This window comes from Leuresthes tenuis, unplaced genomic scaffold, assembly GCF_036924035.1.
Source record: "Leuresthes tenuis unplaced genomic scaffold, fLeuTen1.0.hap1 SCAF_16, whole genome shotgun sequence".
Taxonomy (NCBI): Eukaryota; Metazoa; Chordata; class Actinopteri; order Atheriniformes; family Atherinopsidae; genus Leuresthes; species Leuresthes tenuis.
Genome location: NW_027325370.1, coordinates 6,696,524 through 6,718,241, shown reverse-complemented (window position 1 = coordinate 6,718,241; position 21,718 = coordinate 6,696,524). Strand labels below are relative to the sequence as shown.

General features: G+C 39.9%; 1 protein-coding gene across 1 annotated transcript in view; it reads right to left on the bottom strand.

The window, feature by feature from the left end:
* Positions 1 to 13,913, bottom strand: part of LOC140271697 (chemokine-like protein TAFA-2) — a 77,050-nt gene extending 63,137 nt beyond the window's left edge. Inside the window, exon 1 of the mRNA XM_072366985.1 lies at positions 13,429 to 13,913. The gene's annotated coding sequence lies outside the window, so the exon portion shown is untranslated. The remainder of the gene's footprint in view (positions 1 to 13,428) is intronic.
* Between the last annotated feature and the right edge of the window lie 7,805 nt (positions 13,914 to 21,718).

Genomic DNA, 21,718 nt, shown 5'->3' with positions numbered 1-21,718 from the left:
TACTGTGCATATGCACACACACAAGCACTCACAGAGGAGTGTACGTACACAGTCCACCTTTTCTTTGCAAATCTGCCTTTGTGGAAAAACAAAGCAAGTGCAAATTGTAGACTCAGTCAATTTATCTATCCATGTATCCATTTACTTGCTTTTCTTTATCATGTATTATTTTCTGTAACAAAGAGACAGGTGAGAGAGCCTGAAGTGCAAGCACTCTAATTAAAGTGTCTATGGGGAGGGGGAGTTTTAAGGGAGGGGAGATAGCCAAGATTTTTCTCAGTGCATCCTCCATCACACAGGCTGTAAAAATAGCATCAGCCCCACAGTCCCAGGCAGTGTTCTGTGTGCTTGCAGCTCAGGGCTTGTTTCTGATGAGCAATGGGAGGTAAAGTGAAGAAATTTTTGCTGTTGCTGCTCAACAAATTCAGAGCAGCCAGACTTAGTCTGCATAGGGGGATTCTGTTATAGCAGGATGTAATAGTCAATTTAGACTGGACTGTGTATGTGAGTAAGAAAGCCATGCTAAACATGATTACAGATGGGAATAGTTTAAACGTGTGTGTGTGTGTTGGTGTATAATGTATGTGAGTGTTTGTGGATTTGTGGGTACGCTGGACAGGAGGTCTGCAGGGAGAGATAACTGCTCAAATCTGTCTTCTCCTCCTCACTCACACCCTTCTGCCCAGACCTCTAAAAGCTTACCTCTAGGCTTACCCTGCTTGCACACACAAGCACATGTGCATATACACACCAACCTCATATCAACCTCATCCCCAACTTCCATTTCACTCCCCACAGACCTCCTGAGTCAAAACCATTTGTGATTCATTTGAAAGATACCAAATGCATTAGCGCAGCTCTGTCCAGTCAGGGTTAGTATCCATTAATGAGAAGCTAGACACAAGTTTGCAAAAGCATGTGTATACAGCATATGTACGCATATCCTCGCTACTTATAGCAACCATACAGATATCAAGCTGGAGAAGTCTTATTTAATATTCAGGAAGGAACCTTTAAAGCAAAACAGAATTAGAATGCCCTCAGAAGACACAGAATTCCGATAAAACAAAAACAATTCAGATCTCATACATTCTGCAGGTAATTTATACTGCATGAAGCTCAAAGGGAAACCACAGTGTCTCTGTCCAAGTCCCCTCCTCTCTCTCCTTCATATTCTCCCTTTCAAGAGACCCTTTTTGTTTTTCTCTGCAGCTGCTCTTCCTTTGCAGTGACCCGTTGCCCTCCCCTCTCCCCTTTCTCCCTCGTGAACAAGCAAGTCTTCGTCAGATAGATTTTCACAGTATTAGCTCCTCTTTTCCAAACATATTTGGGGGTGAGAAGGACCTGCTATGTCAAGGGGGTTCTTAAGAACACCTTGTATCCATTCTAGAAAATTGTGAATGTGTCAAAATCTGTCTCTGAAGCAGCTGAACCCCTCAACCTGAGTCTTAAGCAGAAAATGAGAGACCACTGTCTTCATCATTTCAGTCGCTTCACTTTCAGTCTGAGAGATGAGAATAAATAGTCATCTGGTGAACTGATGTCATGCCTATAATGAGGGTTACAGTGACCACTGTGAACATCTTTGTTTCTTGCTCATTTCTACAGCACCTTGGACAGCTCCCTCAGTGGACACCGCCACACTGGTCAGCACCACAGACAGCTCCTCCAGGTGCAGTCCAGTGACACGATAGCAATTCCCTAAAAGGAGTTTGAGGGCCTGTAAGAACCTCGTTAGTGCAGTCAGGGGTATGCACGTTGAAACCATTTCCACTTTAAAGCACACATTGATAAAGAATACCCTTAGCTCAGTTTGGCACCAGTTCCTCCAACACACAATGTGGAATACACAATGATCGAACATGAAATACTTCAATCTTAGCAAACAGTTATAAACAATTATGTGTTGATAATATGAAGTTATAAAACACAGCACATTTGACAAATTTGTTTTGTGATTTCTCTTAAATGGTACAGATGGGCCTTATGCCATGTTTTACTCTGCAAAGATAATTTATATGTTTTACCAGAGTCAGAATTACTTAAATGGTTTCGTAACTACCCAATATTTGATAGCTTGGAGAAGTAAAAAAGAGCAAAACCAATTTTTGTTGCACTACTTTGTTTGTTCTGACTCATCCCATGAATTATCTCACAACAGGGTAATTTTGAGCAATGTTTGTGTTTCTCCCCATTGTAAGTGTGGCTGCATATTGTATCCTACTGCTGTTCAGCAGAGTCCATCAGCTGCTGTGTCAGACCTGATGAATAGCTCACTGTTTGGCATGTTTTTTGTAAAGATTCACAAGATGGAAAATGTTTGTGTTTTTCCAGGCTTTCATTCCTTTTTAAGGTATCATAGTTGGTAAGTTTGGGATTAGACCAGAAGGTTCATGAGTCGCAGCTGACCAGCAGTGGGTTTGTTTGGCAGCTATAATACCTGCAGTGACATAGGGAAAATTTGTATAACATTGCAAAAGTGAAAATTGTCCAATATGGAAGTGTAACATTCACGTTATGCAACTTTTGCAGGAAATGTTTCAAAGATTTAAGTAACTTTAAATAGTAAAATCAATGTCTTAGCTCTCCTCTCACAATTCCTTCCACCAAACTAATAGTGCACTGATCACTGATCACAAATGCAACTTTAAAGGGATCTCTTACCCACATATTAGGAATCTGTTAAACCAGTCCGACTCTTATCAGTTACAGCAAATTTACCATTTTACACCACAGCAAATGTACCAAACATCATTCACAAGGCATTTTACAGCAGAACAAGTAATTCTATTTTAATTTAATTGTGCTAAAATTACTTAAATTCTCATGTATAATTTTGAAAGCATGTATTGGAGTGTCTTCACACAATATGGCAGACACATTCTACAAAACTATGTGAGAAGAGAAAAACACATGGATAAAACACACTGACAAGAAATAAGTATGTGATTCCTTGTGACTCAGAATCTTAAAGCCATCAGCATCACAACTAAAGCTTCTCTTTGTGTCCTTCACTGCCACAGCTGCAGCCTGGGAGAGGACAGAAGGCCGGCTCAACCCCTTCATATAAAGGCAAGCGGAATGCTAATAAAGTTGGATTCAATCAAATTGAAAGCAGTCTTTTGGTAATTCATGGCTTTGAAATTAGAACTCTTGTTCTGCATTCAGAGCGGCTCGCATTCTCTCTCACAGGCCGAGTCTTCCTGGCTCAGTCTGAAAGAATGTTGTGTGACACACTGAGAGATGGATGTGTTCGGTACATTTGGTTTTAGAAACACAAATACACTTTTTTTTAAAATTATGATGATTCAGAATTATCTGAAAGTGATTATGAACAAATTCCTCTTTTTGTATTGTAGCATTATTCCACTTCATAGAAAAAGTAATCATCTTTTTAACTAACCATCGCTTTTTCCTCCCGTATTTGTTGATTGAGACTTCTTTTGTATTGGCACCGCCTATGTGTGGGGGCAGGAGGAGATAGGAGGGGTGGGGGTATATCACTAAGCCATACAACGCTTCAGATAGCTGCAATAAACAATTGTGGCTGCTGGCAGAAATATACAGAACATCATTATGAGGTCGACCAAATGGATTTCTCCTGAAATGACTGGAAATGGAGCTTTCCAACAGCAAACAGATAATGTGTTGTGTTTATTCAAAGCAGAGCATTATTTGTTTGAAATCACTGAAGCAGTGGTTGTGAGTTTGTACAAAGAGTTAATTTTTTCTTCCTCTATGTGCCCTCAGAGTGCTGCAGCTAATGGCAGTGTCATAATATTGGGCATATTAGAAGGGGATTAGTAAGAGAAACCGCTTTAAGAATGTGATCCCTTGGAGGGGTTTTGGATACTGCTTGTATTACTGTCAGTTCTGTCTCACACAAACCCTGGGAGCCACACAGCCTTGCCGGCTTTCCTCAATACCATTTGTATAGAAACACGACACACGAAGTACACCACCTACTGTAGCTCATTCCCCTCTTCCAAGGAGCTTATTTTTCTCTTTCTTTATCTCATCTATTGGGGTGCTGGTGTGAAACATTTCTGCGGGAAAACCAAATATGCTGCAGCTGTGATGGAAGGTTCTGGGTGTACAAATTTGGAGAGGCAGTCTGAGCTTTGTAACAAGGTGTTCCCACTTCCCGGTCAGAACATGTCATTAACAATTGAAGCCAAAGTGACAAATTTCTCTGCAGTTCACAGTACAGTATGACACTGAAATGTAGCATTGATATCAGCCATTTAAATTCAGAGTGAAAATGATGGATGATTAATTTTAGGAAGATTTTAGGAAGATTAGGAAGATTAGGAAATTTTTTTTCAAATGTTGATGTCAACATGAGGCATTAAAGCATAAAAATTAACCAAAGTCATGAATCCGTTTAATCTTTTCTTTGGTGAGATTACATTCCAGCTGCTTGATACGCCTTTGCTCATTCAACATGAGTAAAGGTAAACTGTTCTGACAATAGTGCAGAAGATTGTACCTTAAAACAAATCAATTTATTTTCATTGGTCTAGAATCGTGTGCTTGCTCGTATTTCACTATCATTAAGTGGCCAGTTTATGTCCAAAGTAGTTTAAGTTTAAGCATAGGTGGGGTATTCAGTTGCATTTAGACCTCACACTCTTTGTCATGGCCTTTTAGGCCACTACTGTTCTGCTGAGAGGAGCCTGCTACTGTATGAAGTTGCTGTTGTCACCTACCTGAAATTGTATAGGTAGGTGGAAAATGTTCTTTTTTCCCAGGAGAACATTGTGTTCTCACAAGACGAGCAGTATCAATCAATTAACTTCTCAGTGGTTTTCATGTTCATGGCTGATTGGTCAATAAGGAGCATAGAGAATATTTTCTTTGCAGCATGTTTATAATGTGACACAATAAGCAGGTAATGAGCTTAAGATTACCAAACAGAAACATATCACTGTCATCTCTGGCACCACAGATACTTCTGCTGTCATATTTTGAACAAGAATCAAGGTAGAACATGAATAGATAAGTCAATGCAAAAAAGCTTGTTTATTTGTGCAAAGTTACTACTGCTGGATATGTAGCTATGATGTGCAGTAGACAAATATAAAATTAATCTACAGTCAGGGTCAAAAAATTTGACCATCCATACAACTGCACAGCTGGCGTCGATGTGCAAGCCTGTACCTGCCACATAATTGTATTAAAATGTGAGTTATGGTTCACTTCTCCACCATCTTTATTTGTACAGTCACTCACACACACACACACACCACAACCACCCACAAAACTGCTCTAATTACTTCTGTGTGTGTTCTAGCTCCAATATACCAGTCTACAGTATATAACGTTTTATACTGGATTCATAATTGCATAATTAGATATAATTGCATGCGCTGTGGGCTTGCCTGACAACCTAATGAGGCAGCCCCTAAAATAGCTGGTGGTTCCACTTGTAAGAACATAATCAAAGACTACAAGATAAAAGGGGTATAAACAGATAAACACAGGCAGTCAGTAGAATAGGCTCAGGCCACAGGCAAGTCTAAAACAAGTTGAAATGACAAAAGAAAGATTAGACTGAGTGACTGAGTTTAACACTTGTTATTTTCTGTCAAAAGTTCATCAGTGTCTGTGACCTCTCTTACTCCTCACCATTGCAATTGAGTTCAACAGGGTAACACCATGCCTCCGGAGAGCAGGAACAGGACACACACACACATTCACACACTTCAACGCAGATACACAGGCTGAGACCTAATTTGTTGGTTTAATGACCACAGTGATTGTTGGCTAGTTCTTGATGAAAAAAGCTGCCATTTGTTTAATATCTGGTAGAGCTCTGACTGCTGATTTACAACTTATCTTTGCCGTCAGCCATAATGAGTCAGGGCTGACAGTGGAGAAGCTACAGTGTCTGTCTTGCTTTGTTTATAATGGCTGCTAAAAGCAGTGCCATCTCACACACTGGTGGAGAGTCCTGTTACTGCAAACTCATTAGCAGAAGCCATGGCCGCACCAAAATCTACAAATTAAATCACTTTCTTAGTAAGTTGCAATATGTCACAGCAAGTGGGCTGCTATAATAGCAATGATAGTTCACCTGAGCACCATGGCTTGATGTGCCCATACAGACAACATGCAGGAAATAAGCTCCATCCACAAGAGTTTCTTAAACATTGTCAGATATCAGCCAATAAGCCTTGCAATTAAAGCAAAACATGTCCTTACTGTGTAACACACCATCAGTACCTACACACAAAAATGGGAAGGAGAATGAGATGCCTTGTGTGTTTTATTTTTGGTTGTGGGAAAGACATAAAGTACATGTTAGGCAGGAAAGAGGTGTAGCCTCTCACTGAAACCTACAAGAAGGTGAAGTTGGACCATGCAACTCCGCCCATATCCAAGTCTTTTATCATGTTACTTTGGAAGCCACGCCCACTAAACCCTTATCCTAATCAGATTGGATGTGGGCACAGTTGGATGATCCCACAGCGGGTTGCAGCCAGAGATACTTGAGCAGAAGAGCTGTTAAGCTTCTTTCTTTTGAGATGTAGAGAGATTTTGGTGGCTGGTAGATTCAGAATACAGCTTATTGTTTTGCTTGCTTGTTTTGACAGCCAGGCTGCAGTGCACAGTCTATACACTATCAGTGGTTTCTTTAGATTAAGTCATGTACAGCTCTGAGATAAAAGGCTAACACTCAGGTGTGTGTTCGGGCCCAATAACAAATGATCAGTCCAAGTGAAAAAGACACAGAGAGATACTATAAAGAGGCTTGGTGTGTAGTTTATGTCTCACATGGTTATCATTACCCTGCACAACTTGTTTTGACAAGACTTAATTTCATTATCACCCCTTCCATAAAGCAAAATTGACAGCATAAGTGTCTTGGACTTACAGTATATGTGTTCTGTATATGAACAAATCTTATTCATTAAATCTTTGATTTGAACTGAAAGTGTATTCACTGAGTGAATGTGAAGCTTTTAGAGGTGAAGCTCTTTTCATTTGTGACTTAAAAGTAATTTAAGCTACTTCCCTGTAAAAAAAAACAGACATTCATTACACGATAACTTGATCATAAATAATTAAATGCCGAGTTATTGACCTTGTAAACAGTGCGTACATATGCCTTGTTTTGTGCCAAACTGAAAGTAAAAGCCTGAATCAGCGACAGGCTGCTGAATGCAGAACTGAACCTGCAGATCATGCCCTGAATGTAAAAGCAATGCTTCACTTATTGAAGTGTGCACTGAAATGCGTTCAAACAGTGATTCAGTCGCTTGGCTTCAGAGAAAGGAACCTTTCAGAGAGGCTGCCAGTAAAACAGCAGAGAGTTTGGTCAAGATAGATGGCTATTAACGGTGTAAATGAAGAGAAACTTGTAATGACAGGACCCCTGAGTTACTGATGAGGGTGATGGATGGCTCTCAACTCAGATACATGGCAGTTCATCACTCAGCTCAGACACAAACACACACAGACAAACACGTTTATACAGTGTATCTACTCACAGTGTGTCACACACTCACTTGTCTCCCTTATTAACCTGCAAATCCACTCGTGCAATGTGCACAAACCCTTCAGCAGTCTATCAGCTTGGAAAACTCACACCATTTTCACCCAACAATCAACATTGCTCTGATAGGGTACACCCTAAACGGTGAACATTTCTGTAAATATAATCTATTGCTTGTTTCTTAATACAGTGATGGACAACAGAATATTGATGGGTCTTCCATAAAAAAATGTGTAAAAAAAGTAAGTGTCTTTCAATGTTCAACATAAAGTCTAAAATAGAACATATGATGCTCAATTGCACATTCATAACTGCTTCAATGTACCAAAAACACATCGATTTTGACAAACATTGGTGCAGCATCTCAAGTCTCTTCTCTCAAATCTTTCTGTCTAAAGCCAACATTCCCAGTGTCCTCAAGAACCCCTTCATTATGTCTCAGTCTGCTCTGGTTGGTCATTTGGTTATAAATGGCAGAATATGGCAGCTGCTTATTCTTTGTTTTAGGTGTGTCAACTTAGCTAGTAGACAGGCATAGGGATGTAGATCAGTGCGAGAAAAAAACTCTAAGCTGCAAATTACGCATTTCACTCAGTTTATTGGCTGTGTTTTATGTTGCAAATCTGTATTTTTATTTTATGCAATAAGGTGGTAACTGGCAGAAGTTACTTCATTCCCACAATAAGAATGATTAGTGATATAACACATTGTTCAGATTGTATAGTTTTATCATAAGTAGTGGGTAATTTTTACCTTAGTTTGATAAAATAAGACTCAACAACTCAACAGCAACAGTGCCCACTCACCAACACACTTCCTTGTTATACGAAGACATTTTTAAACAGTAATCATGGATAGATCATTTGTGTAGATGGCTCTTTTACTGTGTACATGACAAATGAACACATGAGTGCCTTTATTAGTAGATAATTTTATATATCAAACAAAGTATAGTTTAACAAAGTATCTATTTACCAAGTATATTGACTTCTTCTTAAGTATTTGTTCTGTGGACTTTTGCAACCACTGCTTGTCTGTAGATATAAATGGCTCTGATGAAAGTATAGTTTAGAATATCATGAATTATTTTCTGCCTGTAGTACCCCCTAAATACGACACACTACAACTATGGTAATAACCATTTTTTTGAGCAGACCAGAATATCTTAATAGGGATTTGTTTTTTTAAGAAATGTTCTGAACAGCAAGTGAACTTAAAGTGATATTTTTGTAGCAGCAAATCCTCACACTTTCATCTCTTTCCCTGATAAATATCCCAAATGACTCAAAACTGCCGACATTCACTTTTTAATGATCAACTAGCTAACAGACTACTAATCAGTCAACTATAATTTCTGCACTGCACACCCGCCTGGACGAGACGACAGTTAGTCACATAAATGCTCCTTGTTTTCCCCTCTCTCGTCTGGTCTTTACCCCATCCTTGCTCTGCTGTCGAGGGAACAGCATGGGGCAGAGAGGTGCTGGGTAAACAGTGCTTCTGCAAAGTGCTTTTTCCAGGCTGAGTATACCTGGGTAATAGAGGCAGTAATGGAGTTTGTTCAGGCTAAGGTAATCCTGGAGCTGTGAGCGCAGCATCCGACGACGCTTCTCTCTGACGCTGTTCTGTTCCACAGCAGGCACTGATGCTGTTGCAGCTGTCACTGTTACTGTCCCGCACAAGCCATTTGGCAGGAAAGTAAAGCCTGTATGTATTTGGGTGAAAGTGTATTTCCTGTCAAAAAGATGGGCTGCATTAAAGAAATGTATGTGAGCATTTCTTTAAATTTGCAGACAGTCTGGTTGTGTGTGTGTGTTAGTGTGTAGAAAGAGAGTGATAGAATCTAAACAGATGTGTTTGGTTGTTATAGCTCTCCTTGGGACGCAGGATAAGAACAGGAGTGGCACCTAGGAATGAATATACAGGGTCCAATCTCCCAAAAACAATTTCTTTATGTACACATTTACAGTGGCTACTTGTCCCCACTGGGCCTCAACACACCACACACAGCTGCTGGGGATGACCGATGACATTCAGGACATTAAAAGACATGTTTTTTTATTTATCTTTATCTTTTCCTCGTAGTCTGTTTCCCCTTCTTTTTCATCTCTTTCACAATGTCTAGGTCTTTGTCTCTTATATCTGTATCTGGCAATTCTAGTACGTTTCTCATGATGCACAGTAATTACAGTTTGTTGAAAAATCTCCATTTATAAGTCCCAAACTCTACTTTTTTTCTTTCCTATGTTTGCTTTTTTTCTCTCCCTCATGTTTCTCTTTTCCTGTCTTTCTCTTTTCATTAGTCTTCCTCTTGACTGGTTACAATATGTCCATGGCCCAGAGGGCTCATTCATAGAAAACGTGAATAAAAGCAAAAGTCAGAGGAAAGGGAGTGTGAGGTGCACAGGGACACAGCAAGAGATGTAAAAAATTCAAAGCATGGCATATCTTCAAGTATAACTGTGTATGTACAATATGTGCATGTGGTCATTTTACTGTTGGACAATGTTCAATGTCTGTCTTGAGGTGTGCTATGACAGGTCAATAATACTAGAAAAACACATGAAATTTTGGTAAATTTACTAGTCTGACACCCCTTTTACAAGGCTTTTTTAGGGTTAAGGTTAGAATTAGGTTTACGTTAGGACCGAGGGAAGAGCTGGGGTCAGAACCCTGCTTACACAATCACAAGCGGACAGATCTATTACTTATTACACTTATAAGTGTGTCACTTTACACCTGGCATTAAAAGGCATTTTCAAGTGTATCTCCTGTGACCATTTGTGATCTCAAGTCCCTGCTCCATATGCAAATAAACAGACACACATCCAGCTGTTGGCAAAAATACACCATATGTAGGTTTGTTAATGTTCCTGGAAAGCCCAGATTACATTTGAACCAACAGCACCCAGAACTTACAGATTATTGGGATTTTTTTTCAAGGAGTAAAAAGATTATTTCAGCCCTGGGTCTTTACACATTTCTATGTGTTGTGGGTGTTTGTATTTGTGCCTTAGAATGAAACAGCAATCAGACCTCATAAATGAACATTTCATTGCTCTGATTTTGCTTTTAGTCAGTATTGGAGCTTTCATTCCAGCGAGCAACTTGCCTTGTGTCTATGTCTCAGCTGTTGATTGAAGTGGGCATGAATTATTTGAGGTTGAATGTTATGTTTACAACTTGGAACGACTTTTACTACCCAACAATTTAAAGTTGTGGTGGAGATTAAACTTCAGATGACTGAGACAGACAGGCAGAAATAAAACTACTCAACGAATTCAACCCTCCCCTCCAAAACAGATCCTAGGTCCTGGAAAAGGTTCCTGTGGTTAAAATTAGTTCCTGTGCAGAAATGTTCAAAGAGGCCTTTGCTCAGTTCTAAACATATTCAGTTCATAACAAGGCACAAAGTTTTGTTGTTTCGCTTAAAGCCACTGTATTCATTCTTGCAAAAGAAATGAACACAAACAATGCCCAGGATGCTTTCTGTAAATTATGCTTCCCGTGTGTTTGTATGCTTTTCTTTTTTTCCGCAGAGAAAACAGTCTTCTTTCAATAATAGATTCAAAGCAAAAAATGGCAAATGTTATGCAGTGCCAGAAAATAAATCAGTCTATAGGAAAACCTTAGCCTGTTTGGGACTGTTTGGTTCCACAGTTTAATTCCTGAGGCCTGTTACCAAACTATTCTGAAGGATTTGAAGCTGCAATAGAAGATGACAAGATAAGCATTGTGAAGTGTTCAGCTAGTGGTAGCAGCTCAGAGAATGGTGTCTGCTCAGATGAGCCGACAAAGTGTAAAAAGTGGTGAGCAACACGGTCAATGCAGACCTGAGGTCAGCGCATTAATAATAACTGAGGACTCAGCAAGCCAAGAGAAAGCAGTGAGAGTTACTGAGGTTATGCAAAGAAGCTGAAAAGTACATGGATGGTATGATATGCTGCAGTGGTGCTGCCCATTACAGGATTCTGTTATAATGTAATGACAGCTACAGAGCAAATGACGTCAGAAACTTCACATATCATCTCTTCATGTGAAAAACAGAAGCTTGTCCAAGTGCTTGCAACTGAGGTAGACTGTAGACCAATCAATTTGACTACTCACATAATTAATCATCTTTATTTCACCACAACCTTTGTTTTATATAACATGAAACCATCAATTAAACTCCAGACACAATGTCCATTAAATATTAAACTCACTTCTTCATAACGGTCCTACTGTAGACATACTCACACGCACTCCTACACATATATCTGTGCTCTCCCCCGGTCAACCACTCTATCTCTTGTTTCATTTAGTTTTTCCTCTCATATTGGAGGATGTATAATGTGAATCAGTTGACATGAAACTTCCTGTTGCAGGAAGAAGACAGTAGTTGCTAAATGTTTCCTAAGTCACACAGCACAAACTAGATTTCTTATCATTTGCTTTAGTGATATGCAGTTACATAACTTAAATAAGCCCATAAAAGCTTTACTGAATTTCTTGTGATAAAAATCACTGCTATTTCCTGCTCACATGAACTTAATTCTTATTTTCCCTTATTTTGCCTTCCAATCTCTTTTTTTCTTACCACCACCTCTTCCTAACAGCATGATCAGAAAAGCTAAACTGTTTATTGAAGAAACTTGCATGATGATTGATATCCTTCTGTGGTCACATTAAATATACATTTGAGGGCCATCTATAGAGCAACCAATGAGTGACCACAAATTTGTCTTCTTTAATGTATTCAAGCATTTCTCTAACCTCAGATATCCAATACCATCTTCCTCGCTGCTTCATTCACCACCACCCTGAATCATTCTCTTGTCAGTCTGGTTCTCACTGGCAATTCACTTCCTGCTCATTTTATAATTCCCTCACTCCACATCTCTGACAGGTCTCCCCTATGCTTATCACAAATGTTCATGCAAACATGTGAAAAATATTTATCATATTGGGATGACCATATTTGTTAGGACTTGACTCGTGACTTAAGCTATTAAAAAAGATAACAACGACCTAATCACTCACAGTTTTAATTTAAATATGCAGTCCTATATATATATACTACATCATGTTTAACAACTCAAAGCTTCTACTCTACTGCAGGACAAATGTCCTATACTGCCGCCGTAACCATAAAAATCATCAGATTCATCGACAGTACATCAGGTGATGCTGCCGCTGCGCAATAGACACGGTACGTGCTCTCCTTTTTCGCATGTAAAAGCAGTGCAAACTGTATTTCTGCTATGATAAGTCAGAGTGCAACTATTTTTAAACAAGAAAAGTCCAAATAAAGTAATAGTGATGGCATCGAAAGGGTTCGTTATCACTTCATGCACTGTGTGAAAAAAAAATTAACATATCAAAACTCGGGCAGTGCCGCAGCATATACAATCAATTCGCGAAAGTCCTTAACAGTCACCGCCTCTGTCTGAAATAGCGCACCAAACATTACGCCACGAGCCCTGAAATGGACAGCTAGTCGTGTGCGTGTGTGCGTGAGCGCGCGCTTGGATGTGTGCATATGTCTGAGAGAGAAAGAGAAAGGGAGGGACACAATCCTATAGGCTATGCAACACCTGAAATAACCGCAATCATTTGTCTTCGCTCTAAAATCACATCCGTGTAAATACAATTGAATCCAGACCAGGCTGGTGGACGTTAAAGCTTTTTTGCATAACTCTAGAGCCTTCATACTATCCGCTCCTTTTCCATTTCCTAAAATGAATCGGATGAAGTACAGGCTAATCCATTTCGTGCGTAAACGGCTTTAAAATACGAGATATTCACTGCATGGTATTATAGTTGTATCCATGTATATCAGGTGGGCCGTTTACTTTTATCACACTCAGTTTTCACGCAGTTAGTCTCCAGCGCAGATATTAAAAGCAGGCTGTTCTGCCCCAAGCGTGGAGGCTATCTAGTGATCATACCTGTTGGTGCGGTGTGGTCTTGTTCTGTCAGCCCAGCAGGTGAACCTCTTTCCTCATAGCCTCTCCGCTATCCGAGATGGTGGAGCGGCTCGCATCCCTTCCCCACAACCCCAAAGCTGCTCCTTTCTCGCACACTGGCCGCTCAGGTTGGACTGGAGCGGAAAAGTTATACCATACCATCCACACCTCCGAAGCCGGGTAACGAAAAAAAGAAAACAGCGATTGATGTGACCTCCCAGAGTAAAACCAGCCTGCTGCCCCCGCGACGACTCCAGTGCTAAAGAAGGTCCACTGAAAGTTCCGCTCCTCCCCTCCTGTTTTGCGCAGAAAGTTATTAAACCATACCGACAGAGAGGAAAACGTCCGATCTGGGCTTTTGTTTTGCAATCTCTCTTTTTTATCCCCTTTAAAGAAAGTAGTAATGCATTACCCTGCAAAGGGACAGAGGTGTGATTCGATCGGGGAGACACGCAGACTGTTGATGCGCTCCTGCTTGTCCTGAGCGGAAGATGGAGCGTTCTGTCAGGTCTGAAGTGGAACAGCGCCTCATAGGGGCCTGATGAAGAAACAGCTGCACTGAGAGGCGCATTCGATAAACGGAAATGATACAGTACAGTAATGTGAAGAAGACCATATGGGCTACGCTAAGACATGTTGGATATATGATATTAGTCATCTCCTGTCAGTGTTGACTGACAAATCAAACTGAAAGAGGTATGGGCTAATGCATCAGCACAAAACACACAAAAGACACTCATGCATTGACTCCATCCTCTCCTTGGGGGACTGGATGCTGGATAAGGAGGAAATAAGAAATGTGTCACGTCAAAAAGGACAAAACAATATTGTATGTGTGTATCTGCTAGTGTGCACCTCCTCCGCTCAGTTATGAGAAGTTCAAATTAAATTGAACTCACTTTAGCTGAGTTACAGACATCTCCCAGTAGACTAACACCCACAAGAGCAGGAGCAGAGGGGTGATCGACACCGTACTGACCAAACTGACCTTTCTCAATGCCTGTTTATGTGTGCACACGCATGTGTGTGTTTGTGATTGTGTGGTTACCACTGGCTGAAATGACCTGAGCTGTCCAAAGAAGTTTACTCACAACAAATGACTTTGGCCGGACTCAGTTACTCTGGCCCCTATAGTTCATTTGAGGAAGTAGTCCCCACTGGTTGTAAAGTATGATGGTGTGTACAACTGTGCATGCATGTGTGTGTGAGAGAAAGTAGTTTCTCCTCTACTGGCTGCAAAAACAGATAGACAGGAATTGGTATTAAGGCGACGGAAATCATACAGTAGAGAAACCTAGTTGTAAAGCACTATACAAGGTACAGCTAAAGGTCTATGGGTGTGTATGTAGAGTATATATATATATATATATATATATATATATATATATATATATATATATATAGAGAGAGAGAGAGAGAGAGAGAGAGAGAGAGAGAAATATATTAGGACTGTGTGTATTTGTGTGTGAGATGTAATCGAGGTGATGATGTATGGTTGCACACACGGATGACAGGGTAATTGATCCATAGAGGGGGTGTGATTGTGCACATGTGCATGTGAGGAGGCCCTGCTGCCAGTCATATATCATTTCACCCAGTGAGCTAATCTGTTACTCTGACAAAGAGTTCACATTACCGATCTCTCCTCTACTTTCTGCTCTCTTTCTTGAACCTTCAACACCCTCCTCCCCTCTCTTTTTGAAAAACGTTTTTTCCACCCACATTCAATTATAATCCTCAGATCCCCTTACAAGATCTTAAAATACAAACAACATCCTTGCACCCCCTCTGTTTTTTTGTTTTGCACCATTTTCTTTTGCTGAACTAACACTTGTGTATCTTGGATAACCTGGATAACCTAACCAGGGGATTTATCCTCTGTACTGTTCCCTGGCAGCACATTCAAACTCAGCATGTGGACAGCGAGATAACAGAGACTCACATGCATGCAAGATCCCATAACTGCTTCAGCCCTCAAAAATCAACCCAATTCATTTGGGATATGTGGCATTTACTCATGCTCACCCAAACAAGAACACATTTGCACACAAACACACACATGAACATACTCTGCAGTTGGTGGCCTCCCAGTGACACAGGGAGGGATTTAACATGTGCCAATCAGAGACCTTAGTGCATTTCTGTCACAGAATAGATAGTGAGTTCCCTTAGAGTGAGGCTTTACAGATCACATGGAAGCCTTCGGGATGTGTTTTGTGTGTAGATGGTTTGTCACACGCCTGCACACACACACAGCCACGTGAACACAATAACAGAGCAGCTCAAAATAGTCAATCGAATTCATTTGTCATACATTTCCTTCAGTCAGCTCACTAAGTCAGCTGAAATGGAGACAAATGCGGCAGGACCAGGAGATAATCCACACAGACATGAGGATTTTGCCACATGGCTCTGCAGTAATGCTTCTAATCATCAGAGCAATTAATTATAGTACACAGTGTAAAATTTGGCAGCTGTCAATAGCAAAACCTCAGAATCAAGAAGTTCTTCTTAATTGGATATGAAAAAATAAGGGTGTTTGATTTTTTATTTTTGTTCATGTCCATAAATCCGATGAAAAGACTAAACATGTCTATATGCCCAATGGTTCACACTGAAAACAGTGATTTCAGCTTTACGTTGAGTTGTTCAGTCTAAAACTTCACTATTTTGGTTCATTTCACTGCTTTTATATCAACATCTTGTGGCCACACCAGACTGCTAAACGCCATACAGCACATGGGAAAGGTGAACGTGAGGAAGCATCTGGGAGTAAATAAAAAAGACTGGAAAAGTAAGCGGTACCAAAAAGAAACAGCTGGGGGAACATGTAACTGATCAGGTCAACTGACAACAGATCAGAGGCAGGGCTGAGTGTTTAACTTCTCAGAAGCAAAGCCAGACAGAGGTTCGTTAATCTGCAAAAAAAAAAAAAAAACTGCATCTACACATTGTGAACCAAAATCAGAAAAATGTTCCTCAACATTAAGTTACAGTTCAGAAACACTTCCAGGAATCATTGTGTGCGAACCCAGAGCACCGCGTCATCTACAACTGCGGGTTGAAGCTCAGTCATTCAAAGAAGAAGCCATATGTAGGCATGATCCATAATGCTGCTGTCTTCTCTGCCGCAAACTTCAGTTAAAATGGACTGAGGCGAAGTGGAAAACTGCTCTGTGGTCTGATTAATCAAAATTTGAAATTCTTTTTGGATTTTTAATCATGGGGGTGCTTGGTGACTATGGAGCTTTAAACTTGTAAATCTATAAAGGCATTATCAAAGTTTCAGAGCAAACATGCTCTTAAGAAACTTCTTAAGAAGTCCTTGCTTATTTCAACAAGACAATGCTCATCCACACACTGCATGTATTACAGCAGCATGACGTTGTAGTAAAAGACTCGGGTGTTGACCTTTCGCCAAATGGAAGTATTTGGTGTTCTATGAAACTCTAAATTTGACAAAGAAGATAGAGAACAGTTGGGAAGGTGGGATTCTTTATCAGACAATTATGGTATAATATTTCTCTCCCAAAAGTCCATTAACTGGTCCCCTCAGTTCCCAGACATTTACGGGCCCTTGGAGATGCTGCACATTGTAAACATTGCCCAAAGTTTGAGATATACTATTGCTGCAATCAAATTCATGATGGCTTAATAGTTTTCCTGAAACAGTACATGTCTCACGTTTAACGCCTGATATGTATTCTACTCTCGATTGTGAATAAAACGCTGGTTTATAATCTTTGCAAATCATCACATTCTGTTTTTATTTGTTTTTGTTGTTTTTACAGCATCCCAACTTTTTTGGAATTAGGAGTTGTGATACTAGTTTACAGAGACAGTTGATTTTATGAATGTTAAAAAAAAGACTATCCTATGAAGTATCCTTTAACTGCCACCTGTTACACAAATATGCCCAATACAGTATTGTGTAGTATTCAAATTCACTTGTCGACCAACAAAGTGAAGCATGTGTATGCTTTAAAGCCCTGCCAGATGACTCTTAATGCTAATCCTAGTTGGCTATTCACTTTGAATAAACACACAAAAAACACATGTGCACAAACAAAAAGAAGTATTGTCTGTAGTGTTGTATTGGCAAGCAGTTGCACCAGCATTAGCATGTGAAAGACGGCAGCTGGAAGGTTTTGCTGCCACTCTTGCTGTTGCTTGTTGTGTTATTTACTTTGATGGCAGTTTCTCTGTCTGTTCTCCTCACTGTTTACTGCTGCTCTGTCTCCTATTTTTCTCTGTGCCATCCCTGAGATACAATATGCTACATGTACATGAAGACTGGATACTCATGACACATTGCTCTGACAAATATAATACCAGCAGCTGCTACAGTTTTGTCCGTCAAGAGTCGTGCGTGACGAAAACGTAACTTAAGACTCAAATTATTTCATTCGAGCTTTTCAGATCTAGAAATCACTAATTAACCTGAAACTCTGGAGATCTCGGATTTAAGACTGCATTTCTGCAACCGCCAGTATAAAATAAGTTATTGTAGATCCCTTATCACAGACTAAGCAAAGCTGCCTTCAGTCAAGAACACTTTATCTCAGACAGCAGCAGGGTGCTACTCACCAGCTCAACTCTCTTGCCTCGTCTGTTTGACTCTTTTTACTCAAAGATGTAAATGTTCAAACAGAATAATTCCTCCAAAGCCATGATGAGCATGGAAGCCCGGTCTCCACCCTCATTCCTAATTGATGGCCTTGCAGGGCAGCATGAAAGCTCGACGAGTCTTGCTTCAGACTCTCATTAGCAACAACTATGCTACAGTTAGCTCCATTAAAATTACATTACACAGATTCTAGACACACCTTTCACCGATTCCTTTCAGCCTAATTTGTTCACATTAGTTACAATTTACTGTGCATGCTAAATGAGTTCCTTTCACAAAAAGCCACCGCTTCATTCTTATATAATGTATTTCTCTAAGATGTACAGTAAGACATACTGATAATGTATGTTTAAAAGGTACAGCCTTTTTAAAAGTGTGACGTTATTAGAGAAATTTGCTTGTATGATAAAGAAGAGAGGAAAGACGAAAAGAGGTTACTAATGTAAAATGACATTAGTGATATGAGGGATATTCATACTTTGTTATTGCCTCCCATGCTCTAAAACACCCATGCTTTTTTGGGTATGCTTCGAGCCACACCTCTTACCTTCCTGTAAATGTTCAAATCCCACCTAAGTCCCTTTTTCCTGGGAAAGCCAGTGGATGTCAGCATGATACTGCAGGCAGTTGTTAAACCAGAGCAACATGACATTATGACTGACAAGATTTCACAAATGTTATGGCAGCACCTGGACATCATCCAGGGAGATCTGCTTGCTGCTTCTGAAAAGGACACCTCTGATGTTCTGCATGCCCTGTAGTCATTTCATCATTATGGTACATGAGCTGCTTTTAATATGTGACAAAAGCCGCTTTTAACCTTGTTGACATCTATTTTTTCTTTTTTTTTTCATGTGCTAGAGCTGTCATGAACTTATAAAAAAAGTCAATGTTATGACTTGGAACTGCAATATAGAAATGGCAAGTCTCTTGCCACTGCTCCATTGTGTGTATGGATTCATACATCTGGGTTTCACATGCTACACATATGAAGAACGAAATACTTTCATGCACAGAGATGGATTATTTGGAGTAGTGCCAGCCCACAGGTTTGCACTTTTAGTTTGGACAACAGGAAAGTTTATCAAACATTAACAACATGTTATTGGCTGTTAGCTAAACCAAGAAAAAGAGTCAAGACTATCCCTGCAGAGTTGAGGAGGGGCAGTAAGGTATGATATGGACTATAAGGTAAGGTCAGTGCAGGATTAATTGACATTTGCATATTGTATGTGGAAAAACAATCAATTAGACAAAGGATTAGAGTCACATTAAAGCCACTTTAGGGCATGACAGAATTATTTTCATGGAACAAAAAAATTTGAAAAATATAACTTCCAATATTACTTGACAGCATGCAAAAGTGCAACATCTACTGCTTTCAATGATTTAATCAGCATTGTACAGTGATTACTGTACATCTCCTGTTTTGTAGGACATGTAACTCAAGCCTTGTACATTGTCTGCAGAGTTTATGTGAGGAATTAAATCCTGCAAAGCTGAAACAGTAGAAAACTAAGGAGAATTTCATATTCATCCTACTGTATTCATATATCATATCAGCACTATAAAGGTATCATAGTGCATTTAATCCATGGTCCTGTTTAGGGCTGTGAAGAGACCATTGGTGGAGCATAGGCTCAGATTTAACAAAAGGGCACATGGAGCAAGATTTGATGGAGATGGAACCTATCAACATATTAGAATGTATGAACCAACAATTTTTGGGAATAGTCAGATGAACAAATATATTCAAAGCAGCAGGTTTATACGCCTATCGAGAAAAGGGGTACTAGGCTACAGATAGCCTGAAGTGAACAGGAAACACATTCACCCATGAGAAAATGTAGGCGAGGACAGAATATTTTGTGAACAAAGCTCTTCCCATAGCCATTTCAAACACATATTTAGAGCTAAGCTACAACATTACGGGAATGGAATCGAGCGATAACACGGTTGATCAGGTCATATCAAAATTTAAAAGACACTGAAAATATATTTTCCCTCAAATAAATGACACTATGAAATAAGATAAATGTTAAACAGTTTATTTTCCAACGTCAGCTGAATGGTTTGGATAACAGTCCCCAGTAAAGTGACCTTACCGTGCCTTTCACCGTCTCTTCCAATCACTGTTGCCAGTGTACCTGACGAAGGTTTAATAGCTGATGTCACTGATTGACTGCAGCTGGTACTCTAATTTAGTATTCATTATTTCACAAAATATTAATTGAAACATTGACAAGACATGTTCACCTTTTTACTAATTGTTAAAATGTTATAGACCCTCTCAGAAGGGCACTTTGGACATTAAAGGGGCAGGGGCTCAAACCCCTAAAGCAACCCCCTCTGCACGTGCATAATCAGCTTATTGGTTAGTGCTGCATTTCATACACCATGGATATCCACTGTTGTGGTGCTGGAACCAGTCAAAATTATTTAAAAGATGTAATTCCTTCTGCAATTACTATAATTGTGTGATTATGATACATATATAATCATTTTATTTTCCTCCAAAAACCCCTATTTGCAAAATGGGGGGACAGAGTGGCATAAATCCACATTAAAATCTATTTTTCAAGTATAGACACTGTGATGAAACACACATAGTAGTAGTTGATATTCTGAACGGCAGCTTCCCCACATCCAACAGATTTTAATGAACACAGCAAATGGACCACACATTGTATCTCAAATGGGGAAATCTAGAGAACAGTGTCACCACTTGATGATGTGTTCTCCTGTGTTCTCAAAACGTCATTCTGCCTTCCTGTCAGGCTGTTCACTGACGTAGATACAACAGGAGTGTCTAACAGGGACACCTCCACAGGAACATCTCTGCTCTGCAGAAATACAATAACCCTGTTTTTTGGACCCAGTACAGAAGGCTGTTTTGGCAGTGCTGACACTGAGGGCTTAATCTAGAGCAAGTGTGCAGTTTTTGGTTGGATCGTTGGGTTTGTTTGACTGGTTTGTTAGAAGGAGAAAGTTACAAAGCGCCTGCATAGAAATTCTGACATAGGTGGAGCACTTGGAGAGGGAGGTGGGGGTGACTGTATGACATGTTGGTCCCACCAGTGTTTCTTGAGTTAAGTGGTGGGTGAGAAGGGTGTAGAATCTAATTCACGTAATTTTCATACACGATTAAACAATTCATTGACCCTGGTGCCCTATGCATGGAGGCATTGTCATCTTGGAAGAGACTGTTTCATTTCAGGATGAATTCACTCACAACAGCTTTGTATTGATATTAGAGGACCGTCTCCTCTGGCAGGAGACACAAAACGCCCCTCAGTGCATAAAGAATTACCCAGACTCCCTTATTGTAGGTGTCAAACACTTTGGGTTAGTAAGCTTGTTTGCAACCAGATTCTAATTTATAAATTCAGCTGTTATAAGGCATCCTTTTCATACATTTGAGAGAGGATATAATGACCTCTGGATGAGTACAATTCCAATATTCACTCTTTGGGGTCTTTGCCAACTTCTCAGGAAATTGCGATGCTCTTTTGTTGGTAATTGCTACACAGTTTTATACCAGCTGGGAGATATTTCTATCTGTCTGACATTTACTGCTGAGCAGGTAGAGTACAACTTGCTGAAAACAACTGCTTTAACTCCCTGAAAGCAATGCTAAGAGCAATG